Raw genomic sequence first — 27,206 nt, forward strand, 5'->3', positions numbered from 1 at the left:
CAGGACCCCATTCTACTCTGAAAGGCCAACTGACTTGCCCGAGGTCACACAGCACAAAAGCAGAACTTGGGGGGAAGGTGGGGCATGAGAGGTTCAGACCCAGACTCTGCAGCCAGCACTTCTTGCTGCCACACTGTCCACCACGGGACCATCTGTTACCACGTAGCCACCATCTCCGAAACCCCAGGCAGTTTTCCTACCCTCTCAGTCAGGGCCTTCCATTTTCAAATCCAACAAACCTTTGGGCTTTTTGAAGCTTTTCTTTTTCGTTTTTTTAAGGGCTGCAACCAAGCAGATGGAAGTTTCCAGGCTAGAAGTTGAATTGGAACTGCAGCTGCCAGCCTACACCGCAGCCACAGCAACACCAGATCCAAGCCACGTCTGCAACCTACAACTGCAGCTCACGGCAACGACAGCTCCTTAACCCACTAAGTGAGGCCAGGGATCGAACCTGCATCCTCATGGACACTAGACAGGGTCATCCCAGCTGTACCACAACAGGAACTCTTATAAAGTTTTTCTTATTCGCATTTTAGCTGCTATATAACAAACCAGATTTCCTGTTTCTTGTGTTTATTATGCTCAGGATATTTTTCCTAGTGTCCTGAGAATTATTTCCATAGGAAACATTCAGCTCCTTTGGAACTCTTGACACTAAAACCCCTTTCCCTGAGAACCTTCCTCCAGCGGCATAACAAGACTGGCAACCCCTGTTAAGTCACCGTGTGGAGCAGGGGAGTGGCACTTTGAAGCAGGGTGTCAACTGTCCTGGCTCCACCACCAAGCTGTGCGACCCACTCAGTGGCCAGCTTCACCTTCCAAGCCTCAGTTTCCCCATCCAGAAAATACAGATGATAAAACCCAACTGAAGAGGTTGTTGCCAACATTCAAGATAATATATGTACTATAACTAGTACAAGGGCCAACAGGGGCAGCCCCCCCCCCCAAAATGGGAGCTGATATTTTTTTCAACTGCTTTTGGGCACAGCCCACATGCATATGGGGGAAGCATAATATATAGTTTTTATCCTGCCTGGAAAATTCTTCCCAGAGGCCTCCTGCCATAAGTAACTGCAGTTGGAGGAGAAAGCAAAAAGAAGGGGGCTGCTTTGACACCTCGGGAAGGCAAAAAAGGATGATTGTGTACTCTCCTAGGGCAAAAAAGGCCTCTGAAACAGCCAGTCCCTTCACTCCCAACCCACAACCTTCTGGCGGCGTGTTATCTCCAAGTCACTGGAGCCCAGTGCATCTCATTTCCTCATCTGCAGGACAGCGATAACCTCACCCACAGCCCCAGCCAGCCCTTCCGATGTCGTGAGGCCGTGTCTCTCCGCCTGTGGTCTGCAAACCACCTGTGCACTGGGCCCCGGTGGCTGCCTCCCCAGCCCCTAGACCCTGGTCCTTCCCTCCTAACAGAACCTCCACTTTGTTCGGGTACCCATGCCTCCTGCAGATGAGTCCAGAGGTGCGGCTGCTTCCCAGTGAACAGTGACTGACCTGAGGTGGTCATGTGACCCAGGGGCAGCCGAGGAGGCAAAGGGGACATGCTGGAGGTGCGTCAGGTAACTTCCTGGCTCCTGAGAGAGCGAGCAGGGATGGCTCTATGCCCTTCTTTTTCCTCTGGATGTGGCTGTGTCTGCCTAAACACCTGGAAATGCTCAAACATCTTATTCCCAGCCTGCAAATGAGGCTGGCACCAGAGATGGCAGAGAAGGGAGGAATCCCTATGGACATCATGGGGCCATTGAATCAACCCCAAAGCCCACTCGACCTCTGGATTCCATGCCAAATCAGCCCACTGCACAACTCCACGGAGGCGGGGAGGGGGTATGCACAATTCACACTGCAGGTCACTTGACTGCTGGGCCGTGGAGTTGTACAGGGCACCTCTTCTGTTTGAGAGACACAAGTTACCCTACTGTTAGCCAATCTCAGAAAACATTCAGATAACCCGAACAAACCCAGGGAACAATGCTGAAAATACAGATTCGGGGGCCCCACTAGGGAGGAATACACTTTTTGTTTTGTGGTCTTTTTAGGGCTGCACCCACGGCATATGGAAGTTCCCAGGCTAGGGGCTGAATCGGAGCTACAGCTGCCGGCCTACGCCAGAGGCACAGCAACGCAGTATCTGAACCATATCTGTGACCTACGCCACAGCTCATGGCAACACCGGATCCTTAACCCACTGAGCAGGGTCAAAGATTGAATTGGCATCCTCATGGATACTAGAGTCAGATTCTTAACCTGCTAAGCCACAACAGGAACTTCAGGAATACGCATTTTTTTAAGATGCTTTTATTTTATTTTTTATCCTTTTAGGGCCATTCCTGTGGCATATGGAAGTTCCCAGGCTAGGGGTCAAATTGGAGCTATAGCTGCTGGCCTACGCCACAGCCATAGCAACGCCAGATCCGAGCAGCGTCTGCGACCTACACCACAGCTCACAGCAACTCCGGATCCTTAACCCACTGAGGGAGGCCAAGGAGCAAACCGGCGTCCTCATGAATATCAGTCAAATTCGTTTCTACTGAGCCATGACAGGAACCCCAAGAATATGCACTTTCCACAAGTACCCCCAAGTGAATCTGGTACTCCCCAAAGCTGAAGAGCCACTGCTTTAATGGAACGTAAGACACTCAGTGCAGGGCCAGGGACACAATGGACTGACCCGAGAAACGCTGTCTCGGCTTCCTATTTCCTGTGCAAAGCTACTGCAGAAAGAAGAGGGCCAGGGGGTGGGGGAGGAGGGTGAGCTGTCAAACAAAGCTCACCTCTTCCCACGAAAGGCTGCTCTGCAGAGTTTTAGGGAAACATCAACTAACATTGAGCCAGACCCCCTTCCGTGACAACCCAACTCTCTTCACTTCCTCTGCAGCTGCAGCTGGAGCCACTACCTGAAACTCCTTTCAATGCCAATCACGGCACAGAGCACACGGCTCACGGCCACACGTCCGGCCATCCCCGCTCTCCCAGTGGCCCTTTCCACTTTATGAAAAGGTCATTTTCCTGGCCTGGCTATCTCTTATCGTGCACTGATCACCCCCTGTGGCACCAGGAAACAGCAAGGGAAGCTGGATTTATTAGGAGAAGATATGAGGCAGAAGGCTGATTCCTGAAAGCATTGTTTCTGAAATGTCAGAGAGGCAGTGTCCTCAGGGCTCGCGCCCCAACCACCCTCTTGCCAAGAGGGAAATCAAGACCAAAGAGGGATTTATGGGCTCCATTTACGCAGCTCTCTCTCTCCAGCCTTAGTCAGAGTCTGGGGGTTTCTCACCATGGCAATGGTAATAGATGGAGTGGGACAAAGACTGCTTAGCATGGAAAAAAACAAACAAACAAACAAACAAAAAACACTGAAGGGAGAGGCCAGCCTCTGTTTAGAGGCATCTTTTTTTTGCCATTTCTTGGGCCGCTCCTGCACCACATGGAGGTTCCCAGGCTAGGGGTCGAATCAGAGCTATAGCCGCCGGCCTACGCCAGAGCCACAGCAACATAGGATCCAAGCCTCATCTGCGACCTACACCACAGCTCACAGCAACGCCGGATCCTTAACCCGCTGAGCAAGGCCAGGGATGGAACCCGCAACCTCATGGTTCTTAGTCGGATTCGTTAACCACTGCACCACGGCAGGAACTCCCATTTGGAGGGAACTTTGAGGATACCAGCTGCCTAGATAAACCATGAAGGTCAAGGCCAGCAAAGAACATCTCACCTACCCTTTTTGATGACAAGATCCTTGAGGCTAGGTCTACTTAACTAATCTTGGCTTCTCTTCTCACTTAATAAATATCTGAGGGGCTAAAAATGCAGAGCACCACACCAGGGGTCAAAGTAACAGGAGACGGGTCCAGAGCTGAGGAGAACATGAAGAGCCTCAGTGTAATGGTGAAGATAAGGCAAATCAGTAGAAAATAAAAAGCAAGTCCCACTAGGCCGAGTGTCTTCAGAAAGCCTCCCAACCCCCCAGCTCAACAGGAATCAGGCATCCATCTCTGTGCTTCCCCCACAAGCTGACAATGATGATGCTATCACTGCAGCTATGACACTGCACTGTAATCCCCGGTGGTGCGCCTGCCTCTGTCTCCGACAGCAAGGCACTCATCATCTGGTTCATCTCCAGCACAGGTCCTGGCCCAAGGAAGCACTCAGCAAAGGCTGGTTCATGAGATGGAAAAATGAATGGATGGATGGGTGAGTGGATACATGGGGATGCCAAAGAGATTTGGCCAGGGAATCAGGGAAGGCTTCATGAAGGGCTGAGGCATCTGAGCTGGATCTTGAAGCACTGGGACAAGCGGAGATAAAAAGAGGACCCACTTCATCCAAAATGCCTTGCACCACCTTAGGCATAAAGCTGGGGCTTAATAAATGCTTCCTGGATGAGTTTACTACTGAACTGGCTTTCGTAAGTGAAGGAAGCTGGCTTTATTTCCCACAGCCTTTTGTTTCTCCCTGGGTAAACAGGAGCAACTCTTAAAGGAGCAATTTAATTGATAAACCAAGGGAAAGGTCACTGCCTACCAGTCTCTACAAACACCCCTATCCAAAGATAGTTTTACAAAATGGGGAAACTCCACTTCTACTGATATGGAGTTTTATAGGCTATATCGTTAAGTAACAAAGGCAAATGTGTGTCAGCCCCCCGATGAATGTATCTGCATATAGAAATATCCGAAGGAAAACATAAGAAACCAAAAAAGTGATCACCAGGGGTTCCCGTAGTGGCACAGCAGAGAGGAATCTGACTAGGAACCATAAGGTTTCAGCTTGAATCCCTGGCCTTGCTCGGTGGGTTAAAGATCCTGCATTGCTGTGGCTGTGGTGTAGGCCAGTAGCTACACCTCCGATTAGACCCCTAGCTTGGGAACTTCCATATGCCACGGGAGCGGCCCTAAAATAAATAAATCAATCAATAAAAATTAAAAAGTGATCACCAATCTTTAGGGGGATTTATCTCTTAACCTGGGACACTTCTGAGAATAAGAGAAGGTGTCACTGATGATTCACTAGAACAAAGAACATAAACTAGGATTGTCATGGGCAAGGCAGAATGGGGACCAGGCCACCTAATGGGGACCAGGTTGGGGGAAGAAGGGAAGTAGACATGACGGGGGTTAGAAAGAAAATTTTCAATGCACACATTTTCATAGAGTTTCGCCTTCTGTTTCTTGGATGTTCCCGGGCCAGGGATTGAATCCAAGCTGCAGCTGAAACCTATGCCACAGCGGCAGCAACTTAACCCACTACACTGGGCCGGGGATTGAACCCTCGCCTCTGCCGCAACCCAAGCTGCTACAGTTGGATTCTTAACCCACTGTGCCAGAGTGGGAACACTAACAGTGTTTTGATTTCTGAACCATGGGTATGTATCAACTATTTTAAAATGTACTCATCTTTTTAATGGGGAAAAAAAAAAGAAAAGAATTCAGCCTTCTAACTCTCGTGGACAAAGGAAAGTCATTTGGGGGCACCAGTGAATAGCTACCCTGAAGAGCACCCCTAGAGATGAAATGAAATCACTGCTCACAGCACCACCGTTTTGTATCGGACAAGAAAACAGCCCTGCGAGAAGAGAGCCATGCATGGCCTAAAAAGGCTTTGACTCCGTGAGGGCCCCACCGAGACGGGAAACACTGGGGGAATATAAACAGTGTGACAGACATAAAGCAGTTCAGGTTTTACACAATCATGGCAACAAAGTGAGATTGATTCGGGCCTGAATTCAGCTCTTTATATTGTTTCTACTTAAAAAGGAAATGTATTGACTACAGTCCTCCTCGCAGATTTATCTTCCCTGACATCAGGCACATTCATAACCTATTTTAAATTCCAAAGAACAATGCTGGGGTTTAGGAAAGCGAATACCAGTGTGTTTCACCAGAATGTTTTGGAGGCTGGGAAGAAGCTTCTCTGGCTTTTAATTGCTCGGGAAACAGGCACCACATAGACTGTTTTCGTATCAGTCATAACTTGAAGGTAGAAAAAGGCTTCTCTGGGATGTCAGCACTTTAGAGCAGCTCCATCTTTGGAGGAGCCGCTTCAGAGTCATCTCCGAGACCATGTGCAGCACCACGTCAGCTTTTCGTCTCCTGTGTGACCATCTCCTCCTGTCCAGTGTCACCACAACTCCTTGGGCTCAGGCCTGAATCACCTGCACTCGAGATGCCTCCTCTCCTGCCTCCAGGGCCCACCAAACACTGTGGGCACTGACCTCCCCAAGGCCAGCCTGACCGTGTCCCACTCAGGGCTCCACTCAGCCCTTAGGATGGCAGGACTGTATGATTATCATCCAAACAGGGATTTAGTGAAAGGGGGATATTTAACGATCACACTGGGGCAACAGGCAAAGCTACCATGGGAAGCTGGATGCTGAGGTCATCCAACTGTAGGATAAAATCCAGTCCCTTTATCATAAGCTTGAATCCAAGACGCTACACCCTCTGGCCCCAACTTACCTGTCCAGTCCTTCTGCATCCTGCCTGGTCCCATCCTGGTGGACGTGCATGACCCAGCGTGCCCTGGGCTTTACTCTCCCTGTGCATTTGCTCAGGCCATTTCCTCCTCCTGCCTCCACCCCAGCCCCCGCCAGTGCCCCATCTATGCAGATCGAACTCCTACCCTTCCTCCAAAACCCAAGTTAGATGGTGCCATTCTTTACTGCAATCATTCAACAAATATTTACTGCCTGCTGGTCATGTGCTTGGCACATAGTGAGGAAGATGTAAAAAAACTCCACATCTTATAGAACTGTGTCTGTGCGTGTGTGTCTACACAACTGTGGGAGCAGGTACTAAGGATGGACCCAGGGCGATATGCTGAAGGCTACAGACACACCCAGGAGCCCACAAGGTTGTGGGCTCCTTGAGGGCTATGCCCAAGAGACCCATCTTTCAGCCCTGCTGAACCCACCACACACCCCTAGATACAGCAGGCACTCTACTCCACAAACATTGGCCGAGTAAAGAATTAATATTAAAGTTTACTTAGTTAGTCTGGAGACAGTTTCCTAACAACACATTCTGAGTTCTCCACAAATTTATATGGGATCAACGGGGAACCTGAATTTCCAGCAACCTTAGAGAGACACCCCAGCTCCAACAGCTGTGACTTGCAGGCGACACTGATGCTGGGAGGAAGCAGAGATCACCTGGTTCAACATTATGCTGCTTCTCCATCGGCTAAGTGACTCACCCAAGTTCACACAGCTAGTTAGTGACTGAACCACCAGAGAGGTCAGAAGGTGATGCAGGCAGAGGAGAATTTAATGACTGGATAGGCGTCCCCATTATGGCACAGTGGAAACGGATCTGACTAGGAACCACGAGGATGCAGGTTCAATCCCTGGCCTTGCTCAGTGGGATAAGGATCTGGCATTGCCATGAGCTGTGGTGTAGGTCACAGATGAGGCTCAGATCTGGTGTGGCTATGGCTGTGGTGTAGGCGGGCAGCTGTAGCTCTGATTCGACCCCTAGCCTGGGAAACTCAATATGCTGCAAGTATGGCCCTAAAAAGAAAAAAAAAAATCTTAAAAATGGCTGGATAGGGAGTTCCTGTCGTAGCTCAGTGGTTAACGAATCCGACTAGGAACCATGAGGTTGCGGGTTCGATCCCTGCCCTTGCTCAGTGGGTTAAGGATCCGGCGTTGCCAGGAGCTGTGGTGTAGGTTGCAAACACGGCTCGGATCCTGCGTTGCAGTGGCTCTGGCGTAGGCTAGTGGCAACAGATCCGATTAGACCCCTAGCCTGGGAACCTCCACATGCCGCGGGAACGGCTCTAGAAAAGGCAAAAAGACCAAAAAAAAAAAGACTGGATAAATGACCAGAGGAATCACTGGAGGAGGGAGGTGACCTGGCAGCTGCGTACCCAGAGAGCTTCGGGAAGAGTGTCTGGGGGTGGGGCCCGGGTGACCGAAGGCAAGGGAGGCTTGGCAGGGAAGGCAAGCTTGACACGGGGTCAAAGAGGGAGGCCCACGGCTGAGGCAGAAGTCTTACCTGGTGAGGTACACCACCCAAGATAAGGACCCCCACACGCTGTTGCTGTGTCTAACCTGGAAGAGGGAGGCTCCGGCCACAGGCAACGTGCAGATGAAACTGCTCAGAGAAGTTCAAGCAAAGCCTGTGGGTCCCGGGGCTTTCCCAGATGTGTTTGCAGTTCTGCCCTGAGTGGCCCGGGCAGATGAGAGTTAGATTAAACAGTAACTAGTACCAAAGGAGTTTGGCCAGCGGCGCGGTCACATCCAAGTGCATCTGCGACGCGTACCCCTTTCTCAGGCATTTCGATGGTGAGTAGTCACAGCGATAATTTGATAAAGGCATTTTATAAAGTCAAAATAGACAATTAGCTGGATCTGAGTTCTTATTTCAGTTACACCCTGAGAAACAGCCAAATAGGTTCCCAGCAGCCTGGACTGGACCCCACCCCCGCCTCTCACCTGCTGTAGCTCGTCTACAGCCCTGGGCTGGAATTCTTCCTCCCAGCCTCCACCCACCACAACCACCACGCTGGCCCCTAGGGGCTCAGTCAGCAAGGAGCCCAAACTGCAAACACCCATTAGGGTACAACACAAATCCCTGGAGGTAAGAGAACCGTTCAAGTTCTTCTAGTGGGCTTGCCGGGTGGCTCCCACTGGCCTGAGGATACAAGGGCAGGGGTCCTCGACCTCAGCACGTGGACCTCTGGCGTGGGATAACTCTTGGTGGCAGAGTTGCCTTGCATTGTGTAGGAGCATGCTGGCCTCTACCCACCAGATACCAGTAGCACCCCCTCAATTGTGACAAACAAAACATCGCCAGACATTGCCAAACATCCCATAGGGGTAAAACTGCCTTGGCTGAGAGCCACTGCCAAAGGGGGACCTCCCTAAAATGTCCCACTCCATGCGTCCCCCAAAGTTCAGGTGAATGGAGCTCCCAGTCCTATAAAATACCCAAGGGGTTAACAGCAGAGCTTTTGATCAGGTGGACCTGCCCTGGAGTCCTGGGTCTACGTCTTACTGACTCTGCAACGTGAAGTAGGTCACTTGGCCTCTTTGAGCCTCAGTTCCATCATCTATAAAATGGGAGCAACAAAACAGCAGCTATCTCATGCAGAAGCCACGGCAGATACATAAAATGACTCATAAGACTGCCCAGCACAGTGAGGACTCAATAAACGTGCATGATTATTTGAAGATTCCTTTTAGCCAAGCCTAGAGTTTAGTCTTCTATTTCTGTGGCTTCTGATCTTCCCCCTCCTTCCTATGGCCTTTCCACCTGTTAAATGCCTTTGGTCTTAACCTTTGGTCTTAAGGAATCCTTCCTGCTGGTTCAAAGGCATCTGGGGTTAAAGTGAAGGAAAGAAAACACACACACACACACACACACACACACACACACACACACAAAATCTTTTAGATCCAACCTTGCCCAGACCAATTCTCCAGACAAAGGCTTCCATTGTTGTCTAAAAACAAACTTTTCCACAGGGAGGCCTTAAAAGGGCCAGAAAAGTCTCAAAGTCTCCAGACTCTTGTAGTTCTCATCCCCATTCTGCTCCTGACCTTGGCATATCCCTTCTTCTGGGCCTCAGTCTCCTAATCTGTCAAATGAGAGATTTAGACCCTGGCAAGCTCCAAGATACGGCTCTGCACTGAAACGCTGCAGCACAGATGGCAGCTGGACCCACATTTTAAGCAAGTGCTTAACTAGGATAAGAGCCATAAAGACAATCATTCTCCCTTTTTCTCTAAGCTCCCCTGAAAGCTAGTGGAATACAGTATTTGCAGACTACAAAAATGAGTCTGTTGTCACTGAAGTCAGAGACCTGAGTAAAATGAAACCCTGCACTGAAAGCTTGGGCTAGTTCATCTCTCTGTTTCTGCTGCCTTAACAGAGGCAGAAATGATATAAAGATCATGAGACAGGAGTTCCCGTCGTGGCACAGTGGTTAACGAATCCGACTAGGAACCATGAGGTTGCGGGTTCAATCGCTGGCCTTGCTCAGTGGGTTAAGGATCCGGCGTTGCCATGAGCTGTGGTGTAGGTCGCAGACGCGGCTCAGATCCCAGGTTGCTGTGGCTGTGATGTAGGCCAGCGGCTACAGCTCTGATTAGACCCCTAGCCTGGGAACCTCCATATGCCGTGAGAGCGGCCCAAGAAATGGCAAAAAGACAAAAAAAAAAAAAAAAAAAGATTATGAGACAAAAATCATGGAAGCACCTGGCACAGAGCTGGGGATTCAAAAGACATCTGCCTTCCTTTCTGGACTCTCCATCTGAAATCTTGTAACTCCGTGTCATTCTCCTCTAGAAGGGCCTTCCCAAGGGTCAGGAAGCCTTCTCTGCCCAGACCCTGTCTCTGAAGGTCGAAGGCCACAGTATCCCAAAGACTGGCTTGGGGAGTAGGGTGGGAGGGAGGGGTGGGTGGAGGGGAAGGAATTCCCTAAGAACCAGTTCCCTGCCCTGAGAATTTCCTTTTGGTGAATTCAGAAAGATTAACCCCTTCCCTGCTCCACCTCAGAATGGAGCAGTGACCTGGAACTGTGACCAGGCTTAGGCTTCATATGCAACTTATGTCGGCATCTCCTAACCTCCCTGAGATGGCAGGATGAGTCTGGACAGCGCCCTCTCTGCCCCGAGAGTCTCTGCCCCAACCGGGTCCCCCAGAGCAGGATGAGTCTGGACAGCGCCCTCTCTGCCCCGAGAGTCTCATCCAACCGGGTCCCCCAGAGCCCCTTCCCCACACCCCTCCCCTCCAGGAAGACAAAGGCCACGGGGTTTCTTCTCTCCCCTCCAAGGGGCAGCCTCACAAGTTCATGAATCTCCAGCCCAGACCCTTCCCCTTGCCCAAGGCCTAGGGTAGAAATGACTCCACTGTCTGAGATAAGCTTGTACCAGAAGGTACAGAGGTGTCTACTGACCAAAAACAAACAAACAAAAAAGGAGCTCAGAAGATAAAGGAATTGGGCCAAGGTCTCTCAGCTAGTTCAGAGGCAGGGCTGGGTTGGAAGAAGGATCTCTGTGCTCTAAACGCCACCGAGCCGCCACCGAGCCGCCACCCACACGCTTTCCCACCAGCGGGACCCCCTCCTGTCTCAGGAATCACCATCTTCCCAGGCCGGGAAGCACGTGGTCACCTCCACCCCATTTCCTTGCCTCCCGTCTCTCCTCCTTCTTATCACCAAGACCACTAACCCCTCGGGGAGAAGGGCTCAGTGCCTGGGCTCTACCACCTTGGGACAAGGACAACACACCTCTTTCAAACCACTCTCCTGTTCAAAGACCTACCAGGGCTCCTCCGCTGGATCAAACCTCTCCTGCTCCATACCCCTGACCCCCAGGCACCAGTGTCACACACTCTAGCCCACCTGGCCTTGCCCTGCTCCCCTTCGTGCCCCCTCCTCTCTCCCTCTCCAGACTGTAGGCCCAAATCACTGCGTCCCTTCCCCTTTCCCCCCATCCTGTCATCCTTCAGGGCTCCCTCTCCAGACTTGGGGGCCTCAGCCCGCTGTGCTCTGGGCCCCCACTGTTACTGCACCGCTGACCATCTGAGCTTTACCTCTCCACCAAATCACAAATGGCCACGTCCCTTCTACCTCCGACCTCACTCGGCCTGGTGTTCACTCCACAAACATTGAGTGCCTCTAAGGTGCCAGAAAATTCTTGTCTTTGCTCTTGAAACCCTCCTGACCCTTCAAGGCACCTCTGAGATGCCACCTGCGCTGTGACTCTCTCCCCAACCCAGCTTCCTCTTCAACCCGCAGGAGTCTTCAAGTCATCACGTTAGGACCTCCAGGGTGTCCTCAAGCCATGTTTCCCCCCGACCCTGGCCGGGTCCTCCCTGAGATCCAGACCTTCTTCCCATCCTTACTCATGGCCAGGTCTCCCACAATGCCCTTTACCACAAAAGATGCTCCGTGAATGGCTTTCACAGGGAACTGGAACAGAATCTGTCCAACAGGCCAGTCTGGGTTCCTGGGTGGCCTCGAGCTCTGTTCATCCAAGTGACCTTGCACTGTTCTTCCAAGATTGGATTGGGCCCAGCATGAGTCAAATGACCTCTTATCATTCTTCCAAAATTAGGCTTTCCTCTTTAATTACACCTTATCTAGCCACACTATGTGGATTCTGATTACATAATTACTTCAAGCCCTGGGACTTTAAAAGAAAGGGGTGTATGATTACACAGGTAAAGTGAACACATCAAATATGTGTCCTTATACATACCGTATGCCATTTTCTTGTTCCTACACAATTTTGTGACCCAGAAAACAGAGGAAGGAGGAGAGGTGCTTCTAAATCATACTAAGCAAAAATCTCTCCAGGTAAAAGGAGATGAAGGAGAAAGCCATGGAGAAGCCTCATCCGAAGAGGGTTTTTGAAAGAAGTCTGAGGTCAGCCCCCTGGCTCTCTACCCTTCCCCTTCTGCAATGAAGAGAGGGGGCTGTGCACCTGGGGCATAGCAGATTTTTGAAAACATGGGCAGGTCTGATCCCTCCTAACCAAAATATCCACCCTCTTCTGAGTTCCAAGTACTCGCTGCACCATCTCCCTCGTAAGGCACATCTGCACAATTTTAGGAGGAGACCCTACGAGACTGTGTTCACCCTGCAGACAGGAGCCCTGTCTCACCTATTTCCTTGTTCCCAGGAGGGACATCCAGCAGCTCTCCTCCTGTCTTTTTTTTTTTTTTTTTTTTTTTGCTATTTCTTGGGCCGCTCCCGCGGCATATGGAGATTCCCAGGCTAGGAGTCGAATCGGAGCTGTAGCCACTGGCCTACGCCAGAGCCACAGCTACGCGAGATCCGAGCAGCGTCTGCGACCTACACCACAGCTCATGGCAACGCCGGATCATTAACCCACTGAGCAAGGGCAGGGAGCGAACCCGCAACCTCATGGTTCCTAGTCGGATTCATTAACCACTGCGCCACGACGGGAACTCCTCATCACATTTTGATATAAAAACTCTTTCATGTGGAGTTCCTATTGTGGCTCAGTGGGTTAAGAACCCAACATAAAGTCTGTGAGGATGCAGGTTTGATTCCCGGCCTCTCTCAGTGGGTTAAGGATCCAGTGTAGCTGCAAGCTGAGGTGTAGGTCACATATGCAGCTCGGATCTGGTTGCATGGTTGTGGCTGTAGTGTATGTAGGCCAGCAGCTGCAGCTTCTGCTCAACCCTTGGCCTGGGAACCTCCATATGCTGCAGGTGCAGCCATAAAAAGAAAAAAAAAAGAACTCTTTGATGTGCCTACCCTCCCTTCAGACCAGTAGTCACCAAACATTTTGATCACACATTCCTATTAGAAAATAGCTTTGAGCATATTTACTCAAATAAAATCTAGAGTACTATAAATAGGAAAGCTTCATCTTTCTTCTGTTTGAGTTAAAAAATAAATAGAACTTTAACTGATAATGTTTTCTTTCTCCTGGCCCTCCATAGCAATCTTGAGAGCTCAGCCACTGCTCTCGGCCAAGAATTCTGTGAGGACAGCAGGGGTCTGTGATTCCCTTTGTATTCTCAGAATCTGGAACAGAACTGAAAACTTAATAAATGAGTCCATTTGCTTCACAGCGAGCACCTCCTGTGGGCCAGGCACATGCCAGGCATCGGGGATAGAAACAGCCCTGGCCGCTGTCATCATGGATCCTACAGACTAGCGGGTGGGCAGACACACATGATTTTCCAAACAAGTGTATCAAAGCAGCTGAGACAGATGCCGTGAAGAATGCTCTGTCCAGAACCACTGAATCATGAGAGCCTCAATCAGAGGTGTTTAATCTGCTCCAGAGGGTCCGAGAAGGTTTCCCCAGAAATAGGCTGCTTCAGTTGAGATCTCAAGGATGAATAGAGCTAACTTGGCTCAGCAGTAATGAACCCAACTAGTAACCATGAGGCTGTGGTTCGATCCCTGGCCTCGCCCAGTGGGTTAAGGATCTGGCATTGGCACGAGCTGAGGTGTAGGTCATAGACACGGCTTGGATCCTATGTTGCTGTGGCTGTGGTGTAGGCCAGCAGCTGCAGCTCAGATTTGATCCCTAGCCTGGGAACTTCCATATACCTTGGGTGTGGGGGGAGAAAAAAAAAAATACTGTCAATCAACTATAATGGAAAAAATAATAATAGAAAAGAAAAAAAGAAAAACACCAAAAATGAGAGAACAAGCCCCCAAACATTGGCAGTTCCTCTTCTCCCCTTTACTCCTCTCTAATTTTCCAAACAGACTGCCCCAAGCTTCTGAAGGGGTCACTCAGCCCTGCTAACTTGCCCAGCCTCTGAGGCTCTCTGCCTCCAGCCAGTCCTGCCAGTAGCAGGCTCCCCTCATTTCTGAGGAGCCCCAAAGCTAGGAAGACACTCTTGCAAGCCATGCACGTTGCCATGGGCACCACCAAGCAAAGGCTCCTGGGCAGTTTAATTTTTTAAAGAGAGTGTTAAATATTTTACATTTGCTAACAGTACAGCTTCTTCCTTGCCTGCAATGGAAAGGAAAACCCTATACTCTTTGGACTAAGGATTTACACAAAATAAACGCCAATCTACAAATGGTCTGCGGAGGTGTGTAACCTGCAGTCAAGGGCATCCTCTGGGTATTTTGGTTGCCCAGGTATACGTTCCTTGCAGGAGCAACCTGGGAAATTCAGAACCACAGCCGCAAAACCTCTTCCTTAACTGGAGCACTTGTGACCCCAAGAAGGGAGAATTATTTACAGTGATGCTGCAGGTGAGTGTTTAAATAGCTCGTGACTTTAATAATTAAGGATAAACCCAAGACCGTGGGTTGCAATGCAGGCAGGCGGGCTGTGGGGCCTCCTCCCGCAGCAGCTGTCTTGAAGAGGAGCCGTATCTTCTATGAGTGCTCAGGCATGACTAACATTTCTCAGTTCCTGGGGGACCTCGCCCCCTCACACCTGCCAGTGCTGGCTCACTCACGTCCAACATAAAGGCCGCACAAAGGAAAGGCAAAATTGTCCCAAAAGGACTGAGACCACTTTGGCCCAGGCTCATGTGCCTGGCAGCCTGATTTTCAGCAACCTGCTTAAACCCTGGGCTCTCCTGAGTCCCAGCTTTCTCCAGCCACTCGACTTCCTGTCCCTATTGGGATTTTGCTTTCTCTGGAGCCTTATTCATTCTGTCCTGCTTAAAGCAGCCCAGTTCCTACTTCTGCTTGGCTTTTCCATCCAGGTCCCTGGCCTGCTCTCAAGCCCACTGCCTGGGCCACTGGGACAGTCACTCAGATCTCCCAGATCCAGTTTCACCCAGCCTTTCTGACTTCATCCTTAGCTTCCAGATCCTGCTTCTGGTGGGCACTGACTATAAAAAGAACCCAAGCACAGACAAGTCCGCAGTGTGCATGCTACAGCACCCTTGGAAAGACCCCCTTAGAGCAACCTACCCTGAAAATGTTCACACGTTCTCTCCTGTTAATTTGCTATCAGCAACTAAAATCCCAGACCATTATTCAAGATTCGCAAGAAACACTCACTCGCCCAACACTGGATCTGCCCTGACTCAAGACAAACTCTAAATGGAGAAGAGCAATCTGCAAATGCATTGCTTGTTATTTACACATCAGCCAAGGAAAGCACTCATGTGCACAGCCGCCAGGTTCCACACACAGAATCCAGGCAAAGAGAGAAACTGTTAGGATTTCCCAGGGTATGTCCTAGTGACCTTTCATACTGAGAAACCAAGCTCAAAGGAGGGCCTGCGGGCAGATGTTAATAATCGATGCGGAAGGCATTATATAAATGAGTAATGAGTTTCCACATCCGGGATCTACAAAGCACCCACTTCTGATACAGGTGCCATGCATGAGCCAGAACATCACCCAGGATGAGTGAAAGTCAGGGTTCAAATGAGGATGAGATTGGCAGAGCCAGGTATAGGTAAAGGTCAATACTCCTGATCACTGGTATGGGTACTCGGGCAGTATTTTTCTGCCACGTTGGGAATCTCAAGTGCCAGAAACAGACCCTTCAGAGATCATTCCTGGGTCTGTCATTACCACACTCCCGACTGCAGGCCCATCACCGGCCTCTCTTTACTTCCTGCCACATGGGTTATGCAATTCAAGAGCGCCCTCACTGCCCCCACACACTCTGTCCCACTAAAACCTTCCTACCTCTGACTGTTTTATATTAAAAAGAAACTAAAAGTATCTAACAAGAGAATATAAACAACCTTTATTGCATCCTTGGTTAAAAAATAAAGGCAGTAATATTAAACAAAACAAAACACTTTCCCACTTCAAAACCTGAAACAAACCTGCCAGGGAAGACAAGAGTCAGCCCCTCTGGGTGTTAATGAGAAAATCAGCTTGAGGGCGGGGCCTGTGTCTACATCATTCACCAATATTTGTTTAACAAATAAAATGAGACTGTGGTTATTAAAACACTTCTCAAACAAATGCTCCAAGGGCAGGCAGGGCTTCACCTCTCCGATGACGAACCTCCCATCCCTGGAGCTAACAGCAGAGCTCTCTTTTGCCTCGTCCACCAAAATGGGCACCTCCAGAACAGCAAGCTACGTTTAGATGGACCTGCCAACAAGGGAATCAGTAAGGGATAGAAACCTCCAGGAAAAGACCAGGATCCAACCACTAAATCATGGTCCCTTCTCTCTTCTGCACTCCTTGACACGTCCCTCTGCTCCCCGGGGGGGAGTGGTAACCATCGGTGCCCCCACCCCTCCAAGGTGGAGAGGAATGTCCGGGGGCAGAAGAGAAGGCTGTGGGTAGGGGTAGACCAGGAGGAAGAAGACATCAAAGGATTCTTGTTGGGAGCACCAGTGATGAGGAGAGAGCTGGGAGGGCTTCGTGAACATGCAGGCATTTTCACAGCAGTGCACGTGATCAAACCAGCCCCCTGGCTTAGAAATATTCAGTTATAGTCAGTTACGCATCCTACTCCAGGGGGTCGGTCAGCTCTACAAACACAGCTTCGCCTGCCAACGTTCTTTTGCCACTTCACGGTCTCCTGTTTGGAAATGCCTCCTTGATTTCTCCAATGACATCTGTCTCCTTCTCATCCTCAATACAGCAACCAGCACTACTGAGTGATTGCCAAGTGTCAGGCACAGGTCTAAAGCCTTAGACAGTCCTGTGAAATAGGCACTCTTATTTTCTCCCTTTTACAGGTGAGGCAACTGAGGCCCAGACTAGTAACCTGCCCCCTAGGAAGCAGGAGAGCCAGGATGGGAGCCCAGGCAGCCTGAGTGCAGAGATCACTCTTTTTCTTTTCTTTTTTTTTTTTTTTTCCTTTTTTGGCAAGGAATTGAATCAGAGCCACAGATGTGACCTACACTGCAACTGTGGCAACACTGGATCCTTTAACCCACTGTGCCGGGCAGGGGATCAAACCCTTGCCTCTACAGCACCCCGAACCACTGTGGTTGGATTCTTTTTTTTCTTTTTTTTTTTTTGTCTGTCTTTTTAGGGCCACACCCGGGGCATATGGAGGTTCCCAGGCTAGGGCTGAATCAGAGCTGTAGTCACCAGCCTACGACACAGCCACAGCAACAAGGGATCTGAGCTGCATCTGTGACCTACACCACAGCTCATAGCAACGCCAGATCCTCAACCCACTGAAGGAGGCCAGGGATCAAACCTACGTCCTCCCGTATACCAGTCAGACTCTTTTCCGCTGAGCCACGACGGGAACTCCAGACAGATGACATTCTTAATCGCTCTGGTCCCGACCTCACTTCCAGGAGAGAAGAGACAAGCTCCAATATGAGATCTGCTCCCAGCTCAGGCCCATCCAGCCACATGACCTTAAATAAATTGCTTTTCTGTGCCTCATCTGCCTCAACTGTGAAACAAAGCTAATCACAGATGCCTGGTCTAGAAACAGAGACTTTTAGCTCTGTGGTCCAGCATCGCCTAAGAGAATGTCCTGCGATGACGGAACCATTCTTCATTTGTGCTGTCCATATGGCAGCCACTCGCTTCTGTGGCTATGAAGCACTTGAAATGAGGTTAGCGTGATGGAGAAACTGGATTTTAAATTGTATTTCATTTTCATTAATTTAAACAAATACACATGTGGCTAGGGACTACCGTATTGGAAACTCAGCTCTCGTCTATAAATCCCAGGATGGCAGGTGCCATTTCTCTTTGGTCATTGCTGTATTCACAGAGCCCAAGAGAGAACCCAGGCTGTGGTTGGGGCTTAGTAACTATTTGTTGAACAAATCAAAAGCCAATGACTTTTCAGGTGCCCTAATATGACCTCATCGGCACACAAGCACTGATTCTTCAGGTTCCCTGCCCACTGGACAGCGAATCTCAACAGGACAAGGAGCCCAGGCCTCCCAGAGCAGTACTGGAGGGAGCAGCTCTCAAGATGAAGAGCCACGGAGGCAAATCTTCTAAAAGTTCTGCGGAGCTACATCTATCTCCCGGATATCTCTACTTACTAGTCCTGGCACATTAGCTCACAGGTCTGGGAAAACCAAAATAAGTTTTGAAATAGCACTTAAACATTAAAAAAAAAAAAAAAAACTATAAATACAGAATTAGATCTGTAATTCATTTCCTTAGTTAGTCTGAGTCCAATCTTAACTCCTAACACTATGAGGCTGATTAAACAACTACATGACTGTGATCCATTTGGGGGGAACAATACACTAGTGTCAAGGCTGTGGCCCAGAACTGCTATCTCCACTGACTTAATGCATTCAAGACCCCAGCCTCCATAAGTGAGCCAGAGAGTATGCAGCTAGACTCCCAACAAGGGAGACCTCATTCTCAAGGTTTGGGGATTTTGGCAGAGCAACTCACATTTTCATACTTCCTTGATGTACTCTTTCTAAGTGAAAAAAAAATCTAACATTTTTCCATACATTCCCTATGGGCCAAGGACGGTGGCAGATACAGGAGATACAAAGATGGCTATGGTGTTGGTGGTACAGTGGTGAGCACAGCTGCCACCCAAACACGGCTATGGTGCAGCCCTCACAAGGAGCCCCAGTCTAAAAGAGAAAGAGGTGAAAGTTGCCGAGTATTAGCCCTGTGCAAGTCACTGAACTATGATCAGGAGAAAGACATATAAACCAAACACGATCAATTCAGTGTGACACATGCTATAACAGACAAGTGTACAAAATACTGAACTAAAGAGATACCTGGAGGGCCCAGGGGCTGCACGGTGCCTTGCACACAGCAGGCACTGGGTGCAGTGAACTGAATCGAATCTTGACCAGAGGCTCATTTGAAGGCTGAGGAAACCACAGCCCGGACAGGTTAAGTGACTTCTCAAGGTGACCCAGGTAGCTAGCGATGGGGCTGGAGACGGCACCTGGGCCTTGTCACTTACCAGTCCAACAGTCTATGATCCATCTCACAGTGCTTCTTGTCCAACACTACATGGGGAGGGTGGTAGGATCTGCCGGCTGCTTATTTATTAAACTCTCAGAATAAACAATGGATTTATTTTTATATGACTGTATGTTGGAGACACTCTTGAAATCCGAGGACTAGATGTATGCATACCATCGTAGAAACATGCATCCAATCATTCACAAACAATTCTTGGGAACATACTATAGATTGGACACCTGTTTAAAGGCCTGGCTAATGAAATAAAACAAACTTCCGGTCAGATCAGAACACCCGCATATATATCTGCTCTCCCAGAGCCCCACAAAAAGGACAGTAGAGGAATCTGCTTTTTAAAAGAAAAGAGACAATGGCAGACAAGATATGTTAACAGAATTCTGGAAGACAGAGAGCTGACTGTCATGTGGTCGCTGATCCAGGTTTCTGCTTCATCAGCTCTGTTGAGTCCAAGTAGAGGAGAAAACCACAGAACAAATGGTGACTTATGCCACAGAAACAGGAGAAGGCTCAGGAACAGGAGGCACCAAAGGCCTGTGAGGGGAGAAGCAGGAGGGGACTGGGAAGAAGGGAGCCCGCTGAAAGTCAGTGCAAGGAGCGATGAGACCCCAAGGTCCCTCCTGCCATCTGCTCAGTCTGGGGACCTCCCTCCCTCAGCCACAAGAGGTGGAGGGTCACTGTTTAGGCAAATTACACCAGAGACTCTGGATTCAGACACAGTGAGGGAGGTGGGGAAAGAGGGGGGCAACGTTACGGAGGCAGACAGACTGAGTGAAAGTCTGCATACCAAACAGGGTATCCAGCCTCCCTGCCCATCAAGGCTCCCAGAAGGAGCCAGAAACAGGCTGTTACACCCCCAGGCAAACTCCTCTCCAGGAAAACCCAACATTCCCAGGGAAAAGATGTATAGGCACTGACATCTAGGTGTTCCCAGTAGAGAAGAGGGAGGCTCTCTACTGAATCACCCGACACTGAAGGTCACAGCCCTTTCCTTGCCCAATGCAGATGCCCAATCAGCATTTTGGTCTCCACTCTTAAAATATAAACAGACAGTCAAGGATCAGCATACATGGAAGGATGGTTCCAATGGAAAATACAGTAACAGAAGCAGAAAAAGGACTGCGAGGAAACAAAGACAAAGAAGGGGACTCAGAAAGACACCAAAAGCAAAACGAAACAAATATAAGTGAATTTATTCCACCCATGAAACAAGAACAAGATGTTATTCAGAAAAAGCAAGGAGGAAGAAAGGAAGGAAGGGAGGAAGGAAGAGAGAAAAGTGAACCTTCCAAGAACTAAGAAATTCTAGAAAGTAAAACATGCAAAAATGTTGCATGCAAAACCATGATAGCCTAAGAAAACATTCAAAAGGCCTATAAAGGATAAAGCTGAAGATACATCTCAAAAAGCAAAATGGAAAACAAGAAATAGAAGATTCTAAAATTGCAAACTTGACCCAGGACGTCCAACATTCAATAACAGGAGTTCCAAAGACAAAACACACACAAAAAAAAAAGAGAAAAGGACATTAACAGAGAAAAATATACGAAAATGTCCCCAAGTTGAAGAAGCTTAAAAGAGCTCACCAAGGACCCAGTGTCACAATTTTTAAAGCAAAAACAGTCCAAATACAGGGAAAGAGAGAGAATCCTAAAACTTTCAGCAAGAAAAAAGCAGGTTGGAGTTCCCGCTGTGATGCAGTGGGTTAATGATCTGGCTCGTCTCTGTGGAGGGGCGCCAGTTTGATCCCCGGCCTCACTCAGTGGGTTATAGATCCGGTGTTGCAGCTGCAGCACAGGTCAGAGCTGCAGCTGGGATTTGATCCCTGGCCCAGGAACTTTCCATATGCTGCAGGTGTGGCCAAGAAAGAAAGAAAAGAAAAAAGCAGGTTACTCATAAATGATCAAGAATCAGAATGCCATCCAAATGATGACATCAGTATTGGAACTTGGGAAACAGTGGAGCAATGTCTTCAAAATTCCAGGGGAAAATGCTTTCAACCTAAAATTCTAAACAAATTGAACCACCAATCAAGTGTGAATGTAGAAAATAAAAACAATTCAAACATGCAAGTTTGAGGTGATCAACTTGCCCAACCCTCCCTTGGAAACTCCTAAGAAATAAATCAAGAAACAAGACAAAGAGCATCTAAGCTAGAACAAGGTGAGGGAATCCCCAGGAAGAGTCATGCCCGGGCCTAGAGGTCACTCAGCCCAGCATAGAGGAGGGGGAAGAAGGGAAATCCATCCATCCAAGGGAAAAAAAAAAAAAAAAAAAACTGTAGTAAAATAAGAAGGAACATGTGTTATAAAAGAGATATTTTTTTAAAATGCTATCCAAAACTCTGGGAATTAGTCATAAGTACAAAGGAAACAATAGAGAAAAAAGCAATTATTAACACTAAAAAACAAAAAAAAGACAAAAAGACGTACAAGAAAGGAAATGTTATTATAGGACAACTATAAGTCTCAGCCATGAACGCCATTTACACAATCAAAATAATATAAGTATTGATGATCAATGTAACCACAACTGTGACACAACCACACTGGGAGCACATGAAGGAAGGGAAGTAAGTGGGAGGGGTGGGGGGAGGAGGGAAGAGGGGAATACGGACTCTTCTAATCCACAGCAGGACAACAGCAGTATCAGGAACAACAGCTAAAAGGGTTGGAAGTGCCTGTAGCAAGGCAGGATAACAGCCCCTCAAAGATGAAGATGCTCATATCCTAATCCCCGCATCCATAAACAGGGTACATGGCAGAGGGGAATAAAGGTTGTAAATGGAATTCAGGGTGCTATCCCAATGAAATGAAGACAGGATGATTTTCCTAAATTACCAGGGGGAGCCCAAAGTAATCACAAGGGTCCTTAAAAGTGGAAGAGGGAAGGAGGAGAAGGGCGTGGGAAGATATGATGATGCTGAACGCCAGTGATGCCTGGGAGGACGCAACCTGCCCCTGCTGGCTTGGAAGATGCTGGGAGGGGCCACGGGCCAAGGAATGCAGGCAAGATGCAAGGAAGAGAAGGCAGCCCTTAAGACCCTTCCCAGACTTCTAACCCACACACAACTGTAATAGAAATTTCTGTTGCTTGAAGCCACTACATCGGCGGTGATGTGTTACTACAGCAACAGAAAATCATGTTCAATGACTAACCCCGAGGAGTGGAGCCCCAGGATGAGGGGGAGTGACAAAGCCTTCCTTATAAGCCTCGCAGTGTTATTTGACTTCAAAAACTAGATGTATATAGTTTATATAAATAACTTTGATACAAACTTAAATTTCATTTTCAAAGGGATGGAACACAAATTCTGCCTTGCCGGATCTCACAATCTGGTAAAGAAGACAGACAGGGAACTAGCTATTGCTGAAGAAAGCACCTCTTGGAGATGTGAGAGGTGACTGAAAGAGTAGGAGTCAGCCAGCCAAAGAAGAAACAGGCCTTCTGGTGAGGGAACAAAGACCAGGGGGCAGGTGGAAGAGATCTGAACAACTGGGACATCACTAGGTCTGACAGAGCCAGCAGGAGAGGCTGGGTGGGCCATTCCCAACACCATGAGTTTTGAAGCCTGCCCCGCCCCTGGCTTCCCTGGCTGGGGTTCAGGACCTGTTATATATATTTGGGGCGGGTATGGAGACGTGAAGACCCAAGACAACCACAACTGTACCGGCAATTGTACTCAACAGTAGCGTATTGTATTTATTTATTTATTTATTTTTATTTTTGTCTTTTGGGGGCCACGCCCGCTGCCTATGGAGGTTCCCAGGCTAGGAGTCGAATCAGAGCTACAGCTGCTGGCCTACACCACAGCCGCAGCAACGCCAGATCTGAGCCAAGTCTGCTGCGACCTACACCACAGCTCATGGCAACGTCAGATCTTTAACCCAGGGATCTGAGCAAGGCCAGGGATTGAACCTGTGTCCTCATGGATCCTAGTCAGGTTCATTAACCACTGAGGCATGACCAGAACTTTAAGAGTAGTGCATTATAAATACTTTTATACCAAAACCAGCACAGAGGTATCACACAATACGAAACTCACATGAATTTTTTAACACTAGAGACTTCAAGGTGACCTCTTGTTTGAGAGGCCCACTAAACTATCCGCTGACCACTGAGCATCAAGATTCAATCACCTCTATAATTAATAAGAGTCAGAAGAAAGTTTAAAGTGCTACAACATGCATCCATCAAAGCAACTGGGACTTCACACCAGCAACTTGTCACTGGCTGCCTACCCTCCCTGTGTCACCATAAGATGCCTCTTGGGTCCCAACAATAATAGGAAAGTTGAGAAGCATCTCATTCTTTTTCAAGGGGTCTTGGTTCTGTGACTGCCTGGAGGGTTAGCTCAGCCTGGGGAGAGAAAGAAAATTTTTCCTAGATGTCCTCCCTTGGCCATAAGCCTGCCCATCTCCTCCCCCCCACTGTAAGCATGACCAGAATCACTGATAAAACCCCAGCTCCACCATCAGCACCCACCCCCCTGCCCCCTAGAGTACAGGCCTCTGTTAAAGAATACATTGCAGATACTCTTTCCATGGAAGGAAGTCAAGAAATAGGACACATCTCTTGGGAAAGGGTGCCCCTTGTGTCCACAATACAAGGGTGGAAACTTTTTCTATTGTTGTAGCTGTTTTTATTATAAAAACAATAATATCCACATGACAGTGGGCTGGGAATTTTTTTTTTTTTTTTCTATAAAGAGCCACTACTGACCACAGAAGAGTAACAAGAGACAAAAAGAAATCAATGGAAGGCCACACAGAAGTTAAAAAGCAATTTAATTGTTTGTTTTTTGTGTAAAATACACAGATACACATTCAAAGAAGTGACCTCAACTGATTTCAAATTAAGAACAGAGAGGATGCAAGTTTAGTAACACAATAAATAAATCAAAATACACTTCAGAGCTATGTTATTGACAGGAAATAAAGGATGGGGGAGGAAGGCAAAGAAAAAGATACACTAGGAGGAGAAAAAAAAAATGTACAGAGGGCAATGTGGGAAAAGAAGGATGAGAAGACAGCAAGATACAGGCACAGACAGACACACATATGTAACCATACACAAAAAGAGCGAACAACTAAAGGAGCCACAGAGACACCTCCCAGGCCAAAGTAAATTACACTGTACATGGCCAGCTGTTGGCTTGGGCTATAGACTTCAAAGTGTCATCACCTTTTATCTTTGCCTCTGACCGGTTACTAAGCTGATTAACCACTGTTCACAGCTCTTTAGCTGCTCCTTGAAACATTCTGAGGCTTAGCTCAGGTGGCAGACCAGAAGCTCCCTCCAGATGAGATACATACAGTTCAGTAACTCAGTCGTCTCCAAGCATCTGCTCTGAAAGGAGAGTACATGAAACACTATCACAGAAAACACTATTTCCTATAATGTACAAAGCACCAACCAGAGTCAAAGGAGAAAATGCTGCTTGAGTTGAAAAGAAATTCTGTGGAAAACTTGTTTAAATTGTGCATTCATTCCAAAAACAAAAAGTGGAACTTCAGCAGCACTGGTTCCCACCTCTGCATTCTCCAGCATCACACCTGACTTTGCAGATGTTCAAGTTCTTTCTGCCTGCCCCACTGGTTCCAGAGCCCTGAGTTGGCCCTGAAGCTGAAGCAGCCTCCACCACACACTCTCTAAGGGTCAACAGAGATCCCAAGAGACTCCAAGTCAATCCCAGTCCTAGATGGGCTCTGTCCACCCACCTCAACTCCTGTCTAAGCCAAGCCTCTCCTCGCTTACTTCACTGTAAGGGCTGAAAACATGTTTGTTCACAGCTGATAGAGCCTCCTCCTTCCAGCTCCATCCCCTTTTTCCTCCAAGCCTGGAGTCTGTGTTTTCCCCTTGCTCACCTGACCTGCCCCCAACCTTCCACCTGGTCTGTTTCCCCAACTTCTCCCTTTTTCTGCCTCTAGTTTCTCCCTGCTTTCCTCCACCTCATCTGAATATCATCCCTAGCAGAGGAAGAGGGGCTTAAGAGAATTATCTAGAACACAAGACCTAGAATCTATCCACCTGGGTTTCTGCCTGGATCTGCATGTTGGTAGCTGTGTGACCTTGGACAAACGGCCAAGCCAACCAACCCTTCAAACTCCTCAGTGAGGGGGGTCAAACCTGGCAATCACAGAGGTCTCTTTCAACTCTCAGGTTCTAAAGATCTAAACATTCACCTATACAGCCATAAATACAGCAGTGAGTGAAACATACACAGGAAGAGAGAATGAATTACAGAAACTCTCTTTCCTCAGCATTCTGTCATTCCACCTAGTCTTCCCAACCAACCACCTACGCTGAGGGGCTGTGCCTCTCACTCTGGGCTGTTCTAGCTCTAAATCATTTAGATATGGTAAAACCTAGCGAATCACGCTAATCAAGGCACAGATGAATCTGAATCCAACAGAAGCCTGAGTCTTGGAATGCTTCTTTTGTGCCATCAAGCAATACTGTGAATTTAACATCAGCTTAGCAGACAGGAAAGGAATCTAGAAGTGCCATCGCAAACTGTACTTGTGAATTTAAGAACAGTAATGCTGTCAGTAAACAATCTTCTCCAAAGCCGTCCACTTGCCCAAAGAGGACCCATCCCCAGAGAGCAGAAGGCGCTAGCCAAAAGCCCCAAGGATGGTGCCTGGGATCAAAGCCAGCTGTCCTGCTTCTGGTCCAGAGCACCTCCACCAAAGCTTTTTGAAACCACCCGTTTCCTTTTTCAGAGAGAGAGAGAGATTCAATTCCAAATTCCCAGTGAGTGTGTCCTCTATGGCAAAATCTATTTCCAAGTCCCAGGAAAGGTCCTGAGCTAGGTTTGGATGACCTGATGATTACTAATGCTGCCTAACACAAGCTTCCCTTCCTGAACCCTGCCCATTCATTCTCTGCAAAGAAAACCCCAGACTCTGCTATCTATATATGGAACTCTATTTTGGAGAAAGGAGAGCCAAACAGGTCTCTATGTTCTGCCAGGAAGAAGTATCTGCTCCTCCTTTCCCATAACTCCTACCTCACCTCCCAACATTCCCAGTACCTTCTGGAAAAGTTCACAGAAACTCTCCAACTAGAATAAAACAAAGCAGGTAAGAGGAGAAAAGAGCCAAGAGGAGGTGAGTGTCAAAGGGATGGCTAACAATACCCTCCTAGCTCTTCACCCTAGGGGCTGGAAAGCATTTATTTTCAGTTGCTAATACCCTGCCAGGAAGTCAGGGAGTAAGTTCAACTCAGCGCCCTCCAGCAGAGAAATGAGCTCCCTGCAACCTCTGGAGAACTAACCCTTTCCTAACCAGCCACACTAACAGTGCCCAGGGCAGAGGTACCAAACAGACCAAACCTTCCAGGCCCTCCTCTAAGGCCAAGAGCCTGAAACACCAGGGCTTGGATGGCAAGGAGCTATTTAAGGCAGCCTCAAGAGGGTGGAGTAGAAAAACTGATGGCAGCATCCTCCTCTATCCCTCCCTCACAGCATGCGCAAACACACACACACACACACACACACACACACACGCACACACCCTCTCTCGCTTTGTAGACACCCATCTAGCTCACCTACTCCTTCCTGTAGGGCTGGAGATCTGGAGTCCCCAAATGTCCAGCATGTGTTTTCTGTCGTTGAGGCTGCCCTCCACATCTGCTGATCACCCTATGCTTAATCCACCCCCTTCTCAATCACCGCCAAGCCATCTTTTCAATCAAAAACACAAAACTGAATCTATGGGAGCTCAAAAACCAAAAAGGGGTGTGGAAACAGACAAGCCCTCCCTGGCCTTAGGGGGTGGGGGTTAATGTAAAAATCCTAACATGCCAGACAGATTCCATGATATCTCTAAATGAACCTCCCTCCTATCAACGGTGAAATCAATTAGGGCAATTTCAGCAGGTCCGCCCTGTGA

At 48.5% G+C, this 27,206-nt stretch overlaps 1 protein-coding gene across 50 annotated transcripts in view; it reads right to left on the reverse strand.

Moving 5' to 3' along the window:
* Positions 1-27,206, reverse strand: part of SORBS1 (sorbin and SH3 domain containing 1) — a 240,825-nt gene that overhangs the window by 212,424 nt on the left and 1,195 nt on the right. The gene's annotated exons all lie outside the window — the stretch shown is intronic.

The sequence above is a fragment of the Sus scrofa genome, chromosome 14 (assembly GCF_054392235.1).
Source record: "Sus scrofa isolate SSC_HxYL_T2T_F1_AM1 chromosome 14, Sscrofa_HxYL_maternal_Yorkshire_Landrace_v2.0, whole genome shotgun sequence".
In the NCBI taxonomy this organism is placed as follows: domain Eukaryota; kingdom Metazoa; phylum Chordata; class Mammalia; order Artiodactyla; family Suidae; genus Sus; species Sus scrofa.